This window comes from Catharus ustulatus, chromosome 1 (genome assembly GCF_009819885.2).
Source record: "Catharus ustulatus isolate bCatUst1 chromosome 1, bCatUst1.pri.v2, whole genome shotgun sequence".
NCBI lineage: Eukaryota > Metazoa > Chordata > Aves > Passeriformes > Turdidae > Catharus > Catharus ustulatus.
Genome location: NC_046221.1, coordinates 123,925,640 through 123,933,499, shown reverse-complemented (window position 1 = coordinate 123,933,499; position 7,860 = coordinate 123,925,640).

The following is a 7,860-nucleotide window of genomic DNA, read 5'->3' as shown; positions in this document are numbered from 1 at the left end:
TGAGGGCGGCTAATACATGAACAAAATTCTAAAATCTGCCAACACGGAAGTGAGAGCCCGCGGCAGCCCCAAGCCAAGCTGGAGCCCGGCCGGCCCCGGCAGAGGTGGGAAAGCCTGGCAGAGGCGGGGCCAGCAGTGCGGGGGGCGGGCGGCTGAGCGTGAGCCAGCAGGGCAGAGCAGGGGGGGCGGCAGAGCCCGGGCCAGCAGGGCGGGGGAGCCCGGGAGAACTGGGGCTAGCAGTGCAGGGGAGCATGGCAGAAGCAGGAAGGCCAGCGGGTGGGGCTGCCTGGCAGCGGGGGAAGCCCAGCAGAATCGGGGCCAGCAGCGTGGGAGAGCCCGGCGGTGCGGGGGCCTGCAGTGCCGGCCAGGGCGAGCAAACGCGGTGGCGGTGCAGACGGGAGGGGGCAGCCGGCGAGCCTGGCGGTGGCCGCCCCGCCAGTAGAGCCTGGCAGCGGCGGCAGCCCTGCCGGCCGGGCGAGCAAACATGGCGCGGGGTGGCCGGCGTGCCTGGCGGCGGCGGCTGGCCCGCCGGCAGGGCGAGTAAACTCAGCGGCGGGGCGGCCGGCGTGCCTGGCAGCGGCGGCAGCGGCTGGCCCGCCGGCAGGGCAAGTAAACTCAGCGGTGGGGCGGCTGGCGTGCCTCACAGCGGCGGCGGCTGGCCCGCCGGCAGGGCGAGTAAACGCAGCAGCGGGGCAGTGCTGATGGGAGAGGGGGGCCAGTGAGCCCGGCGGCGGCTGCAGCACCACCCGGCCGGCCCCGTCGGCAACCATGAGCGGGCCGAGCCTTCCTGGCCCCGCCCCGAGCCAGTAAAGCCCGCTATGCCGTGATCCTGTTACTAATTGGCCAGTTTGTGAAAGCTGCGCACGGATTCTCGCTACGAACGAAAGTGCGGCTAATATTCGGGGTGCGGCTTATCTATTGACAAAGACAGCAACATTGTCGAGGCACCGGAAGTGCGGCTTGTATTCGTGAAACTACTGTAAATATTTTTACACTCATGTTTGTAAGAAGCTGCATCTTTCTTTCCTCAAGTTGGGCCCAACTACTACAAGCTTTCTGGTTTACTGGCATTACTTGCAGGACTGTTCCTGACTGGTCCTGACTGGCAGGCTTGGAAGGAGCAATTTTCATGCAAGAATTGCTAATATTACAGAGCAAAGAAAAAAACAAAACCCACCATTTGGCACATTTAAACCTGTCACTTCAATGTATTTGATGCTGGAAAGCAAGGGGGTAGAAGATGAATACAATCAGTTAATGGGAGCAGTGATCAACCCTATTCTCTGTGCTTTTTTAGACAGAGGAGAGAACACAGTCTCCCAAAACTCCTCTTGCATTTATTCCCGACTGCCTACAGAGCTGGAATAATTATCCTGACTTGGGATCAACTAAGTGTCAGAAAGCCTGAAACAAAAGAAGTTTGCTAAACCTAACAGAATTTGCATGCTCGATTTATTCCCTAACCCCTACTAGATAAAGGAGAACCCACATCACTGACATGAAACCATGGCATGAAAGTTAAAGGATGTTTGCTGCTCTACAGAAAGTCTGAGGCACCAAAAGCCCTATCCCCTTCTTTTCTTTAATGCTGTTAAACCATGAATTAAAGGCAAATCTTCTCATTTCAACCCCACTGCAGATGCACTCACTATGTCAGATCGATCTTTTTGCTTGCTCACCCAGTGGATTTTAACTGATCCTTTGAACTTGCCAGACATGACCCAGCTGTGAGCCAGAAATCTGCAGCAGTCCAGGGGTACTGCTGAGCTGGTTAAGTCTGGTCGAGAGCAACTCGAGTAGCAAAGCTCTGGGCCAGAACTGTGCTGCAGCGGTCAGCACAGAGGTGCCTAACACAGCTGACAACTAGATGAGCAGCTGCACAGGTAACAACTGATGACCATAATGTATAAAAAGGATATTTTCCATCCTAGTTGTCACTCTTTCACAAATAATAAACCCTCTATAGAGGCAGTAAAATAATCGGAGATCTGTGTAAATTTTGGTTCACTTGAAATTCAATCTCTACCCTGAGCTGAAGAAAAGAAAAATTAATACTCAGGATCAAATCTGTAGCATATAAGAGGCAATACCCAGCAGCATCTCACCTTTGGTCTGGGAACAGAATTGCCTTGAGGGGAAAGCTAAATTCATAAGCACTTTATTTCAGAAAGTATTTTCTGAAGTAATTACTTGAGAAGTAAAGGACCCAACTTTTACATGGGAGTAGGTTTTCTTATGCCAATACTCATGGGCCCCAGCCCGAGCATGAGGGAAAAAATCTATAGGGAAGAAGAAACCCAAAGCAGTAACTAACCTTACATCAAGTACATTTTGTCTTTGTGCAGGGACAGAAACACTTGATTCAGTGGGAGTGCAGCACCTGCCCCCATCTAACTCCTATATTTAGTTCTGCTGTAGGTTGCTTTAGAATGCTTCCTCTATTATACCAAAAGAATATAAAGATGGAAACTTTGACCAAATGCTCCAAAGGTAACATTGCTGCAGCTGTGAGATATTTTTCCAAGTGAAAACAGAGCCTGAAAGACTGTGGACAGCCCTTCTGGACACATCTAGCAACAGAAACTTTCCAACCACATTTCTATCAAGTGCAGCCTAGATTTAATTTTGCAAAGTAAATGCCATTTTGACTGTAGAATAACATTGTTTATGATCTTGATAATTTTTCACATTTAAAGTTTCTTTTTAACAGAGAAAATCCATGCTTAACTTTGTCCTTTTAAGAGAGTTCACAGTGGACTTTCTTATTCTTGGCTCCCAATTCCTACTGCAGATGATATAACAATTTATTTTTAAAATTACGTTTTGCTACAGAATTTTCCTTTATTTGAAAGGTTTTCTGAGCAACTATTTATGTAATCCACAAACCATAAAACTGAAATAATTCAATGAACTAAAATTTCAGGAAGGGTCTTGATTCAGAAAGTCTCAGTAAACTGGAGGTTAGGTGAGCATGCTGGAGGCAGCTCCTGCTTTCCTTGCTCTCACACTGCTCTTCTTGTTTTCAGGACTGGTTGTGGTCAGAGGCAGAGTATCAGATTAGCCAGATTTTTGGTCTAACTCTCATATCCATTCTTATTAATTGTAAAAAAACCCTGCAAAAAGGACTAAGTTCAAGTTTTAAAAAATATTTTTTGCAACAAACTCCTTGAATTTGTTAAAACCTAGGACTGAAGTAGTGTCTTTTCATATCTTTTGGATCCTAGATTAGGAAAACAAAACAAAAACAACAACAAAAAAAAAACCCCAAAACAAACAAACAAAAAAACCCAAACAAAACCCTCAGAAATAAATTCAGTTCTGTTTACATATTTCATGCATCTATTTTTGTACTATTTTTGAGCACAAGGTTGTGAACACTAAAAACCAAAAAAGTGTTCAAATTTGATTTAGAAGGAATAATTTAAAAATTGTACACTGTGCAATTTAATACATCTTTTTTCATCCAATGTTTTGGCGCATTTCTTTAGCTATTGGGGTAGAAGACTCATACAGGCATGATTTTTTGGTGTAAACATTACAGGAAGATTTTTAATTTGATCTGTATTGAATATTAGTCTTTGTGACATTACTGGCCAAGGACTTTGGGCTCAACATAAGTCTCTGAAGCTTTGTGATTAAGAAGAACATGGCCCCAAAACTCTCTGCAATATTAGAGCATTCCACACAGATTGTGAGGAGACCTACAAAACTGGATCCAAATCAGCCAACAATGAGCCTTTTATGTTTTGTGATGTGAGCTAGATGACAGGGGAAGGCTAAAATTTAATCTTAAGCCTCTCCTGGAAAAAAATCATACTCAGATGTTTAGTCTCCCTTAAGACTCAGCAGTTCTTCTATATGAAAAGCTGCATAGAGCTCATCCTTCTTTAAATTTTGCTAGCAGATTAGAGGGTAAATTACTTACCAACCTTGATGTTTCCCTCTTGACTTCCTTCCTCAGGCAGAAGCGATTCAAGGTCAAGCTCTTACCTTTGTGAGGAAAGTTGCAACCAGCTGGGAACTGCAGCCATCCTAGGAGCATGCTCTGGTATTTCCACCTCTTCCCTCCTGCTAGTGTGATGGAATACTTGTACTACAATTGTTTCTCCCAGATCAAACTCTAGACTCAAAAATCCTTAATTATTATCAGCTATTTTATTTCAAAACCCCTTTGCAGCCATTTCTGTGTACTCTCTCTCATTGGCTAAACCTGTATCTCCACATTAAACCCTTTCCAGTCCCTAATACCCCTCTATCTTCATGGTTCTTTCCCTAGGATGTCCATGGATCCCAAAACTACTGACTTCTATTTAACCCTTTTTCCACAACACACACACAAAATATTTGCTGTCAGCACATTCTTCTTTCAACTATCTCCATTTCTTCAGTCTTATTTAGAAGCATTAAGTCCAGTGACATCCATTTGTGAATTCTAAAGCATCCCACCCCTTGCATGTCCTTCAACTCTCCATAGAAAATGTGATTTATTATAATAGGATTATTACATTTCAGTTAAATATAGATGAGTTTATGACTGCTGGTGGTTGACTAAGTATAAATGTAAGAATTACTGCATTGCATTTGTGCATTCCAATTGAGGATTTGTTTCTCGAAAAATACAAAGTGGAGAAATTTGTGCACACCAATGTTTGCAGAAATAAAGACTTTAAACATCACATTCAAGACCTCTTTTGACTGTCAAGTGAATATAAATTCCACTTTCCCTAGCAGTATTTTGATGTCAGAATAAGAAAAATTAGCTTGTTTATTTAAATAAATCTTAGCACACTGAATTACTTAAAAGCACAGCACAATAAGGAGCTACTCTGTTCTGGGCACGCCGCTACACCATTATCTCAGTGCTTCATCAAATCATAAATTGCCAGTCTTTAGTCAGAGGGTGTTTTTTTTTTCTCCCATTGCTCAGGGAAAGTAAATACTCTGCAGCAAGGATGGTCTCACTTGGTGTCTCTAGTGCTATGTTTCAGTGGTACCTTAACTTTTGAGAAAAAAATTGTAAAAGAATAACAAGTTGTTTGATCAGAGATATAACATGGGCTTAACCTGTTTCAGGTTTCCTTTCACAGGCTTATCTTACAAAGTGAGCTGTGTTGTCTTCCAGGGTCATGCAGGCAGCAGTTCCTGGGCCAGGTGCCTCTCTTTGCGCACCCCTCTGTGGGCTGGGAAATTGCCCTGGAGCTCATGAGCTCACAGCTAATTGTTCACTTGTCTGCATTACACAAACTTTTTCCTGCTACTGCTGGTAGGTCTTTCTGAGGAATTTGAAGATGGAGAGGTAGGAAAGAAAAAGTACTTCCAATTTTAAAAATAAAATTTTAGCTTCTTCTCATTAAAAAAAAAAATCAGCCCAGATTTTTATTCTTAGTAATCATTACAACTGCAGGTTTAAAGTCAGAAATTCCTTCAATTATGAAAAGACCCCAACAAGCACGAAATATACCCAAAAATCCTAAGAGAAATTTAGCTCCATACTGAACCTACATACAAATGTGTAGCAAAACTGCACATCTGGACATCATTTCCTTTTACCTTGGGCTTTGTTGGTATATTTGCACCGTGTAGTTGAAAATACCACACAATTCATCTGTTTCAAATTTTTTGTTTCAAGATTTCCCATTATCCCTCCCACTTGTTTCAACCAAATACACCGACAGCTCATTGTTCTTTACCATAAGTATGATTAATTGAATGGCAAGAAAAACATCACAGGAAGGCAGAAAGTCATGGTGTCCTTCATGGTGTGAAATTTTTGTTGCAGACAAAGCAGGTAGATTCACTGAATGAGACTTTAAGTTTCTCAGTTGCAACCTCACTCTTAGATATAAAGACAGATGCTAAGTGAGAAACTCCATCATGGTGTAATGCTGCAGAAAAGCCATGCTTAACAAACTTTTTCCATCCACCTAAAGTCTTGAACACCATTAAGACAGATTTGGCACAGAGAAAACTAAGTAGAACGTGCAAGAAAGTTAAGTCACAAAGTGTTCAAAACGCAGCTTGTGTGGGAAAACTTCAGTATTTTTAATGTAAAGCTCGTATTTCATTGTCTTGTCATTTAATCAGTATGAGAATAAAAGCGATGCAATCACTATAGCCTGCTCCAACTATTATTTTCAGAAATTAACTAGCAACTGAGTTACTTCTTCAGATAACCAACACTAAGTAGGAATAGGAATGTCACTCACTGACTGTGGGACCAGCTGGTTAAGCTTCGTGCAGCAGCAATGACCTGGAAGAAGGGAACAGCCAATGCTCTGAACACAACTAACATTCCAAGCCTTGCAAAATGTACTGCTTACTAAAAGAAAGGATGAAACAGGAAGCTTTTTGTTGGAAAGCAAGTTAAGACTAAACTGATGCAAGACCAAGAGCAAAATCATAATGTGAAGTAAAAAGCAGAAGAGAGATGAGATAAATGGGGAAGGGGGGGGGGGGGGGGGTGGTGGGGAATAAAAACAAAACAAGAAACCCACCGCATGCAGACCAATTTAGGAGTTCAACTGGACCATGTGAACATACTTAATTTTAATTCTTTGTTCAAAAGATTCTGCCAGCATCTGAAAAGCTACTCTAAAAGGAGAATGAAGATCCAACTTCACAACATTCTCTTGGCTGTTTAATAACCATTATCTCATACAGCTGTGAGTTCTCTTCAGCATTCCAGCATTTCATCTACTTCCCAAGACAACCATTCCTGTCTCCATCTTTGACTTTCAGTTTTCAAAAAAACCATCAATACTCACTAGCAACCCAAAGAGCAGGTAATGATAGTTATTTATTAACATTTAAAATAAGCATAAATTTCAGTAACTAAAAAAATTCTCAGAATTGTTCTGCATGTGGTATTCTTGAAATTAAAGATCAATACATCTGAAAGACCAAGCATTTTCATCAATGAAGCTGAATGAGATACAGATCAAGTTAATAGCAATTACATTACATTAACTTGAAGAAATTAAATACAATTTTACACATTGTCTGATGAAGCATCACAGTCACAAGACCCAGTGAAGCATCTCATGAGAACTGAGCTGCAAATCAGTTAAGCAGCTGAAAAGGAACAGGCAGTCAATTTAAGTTTAAAAAAAATGCTAAAAATGTAGTAGCCATGTTTTCCAGGTAACTATCAGAAGAGGGATAGATTTAACATCCAGTCACATATCACAAACATCTGAATTTTAACCAATTTAACAATTGTTTCTGGAAGAAGTGATCCCAGTCCTCTCACCACCTATTTCACAAAGCTGCTAATCTGAACTGATGCAAATACTGGTAGGATTCTTGGGTAACACTGAACAGCAGCTGCATCTATTAATGCTAGCAAAATAAAACTTCAGCTTTTTTTCCCCCCCACAGACAGTCAGATCTACAATTACAGTCAGTAATGAATGATCCACAACCTTTAATCTCCCCCCTTTGCTGAAATGTAATAGCTTAGCTCAAGCTAAATCTAAACCTCCATTTAGCTTGCTCAAATGCTTAGTTTAGAAATTTTTATTCCTGAACTAAGCATAACGGGAGGATTTCTTTTTTTAAGATCTGAGGTTCTTTCAGATGTTTACAGAACAGGAAAGAAAGGATGCGTAAATTCAGAGCTCAAGATGAAAGTGTAATGCTTCGCATAAGAGGGCACAAATTAAGACAGTTCGTGCATTTGGAAGTCCATAAGCTCAACTTAAATAAATGGATCTAGAGTACCTTGTTTCATTTTACATGAACATCCACCTCATTCTCAAGATGCATGTAAACTTGTGCAGGCAAGTGAAAAGTTATTGTATCCCAGAGTGGATGAAATTCAAAGCAACAATAAAAAAATAAGCTTCTCAAGAGTTACAAACT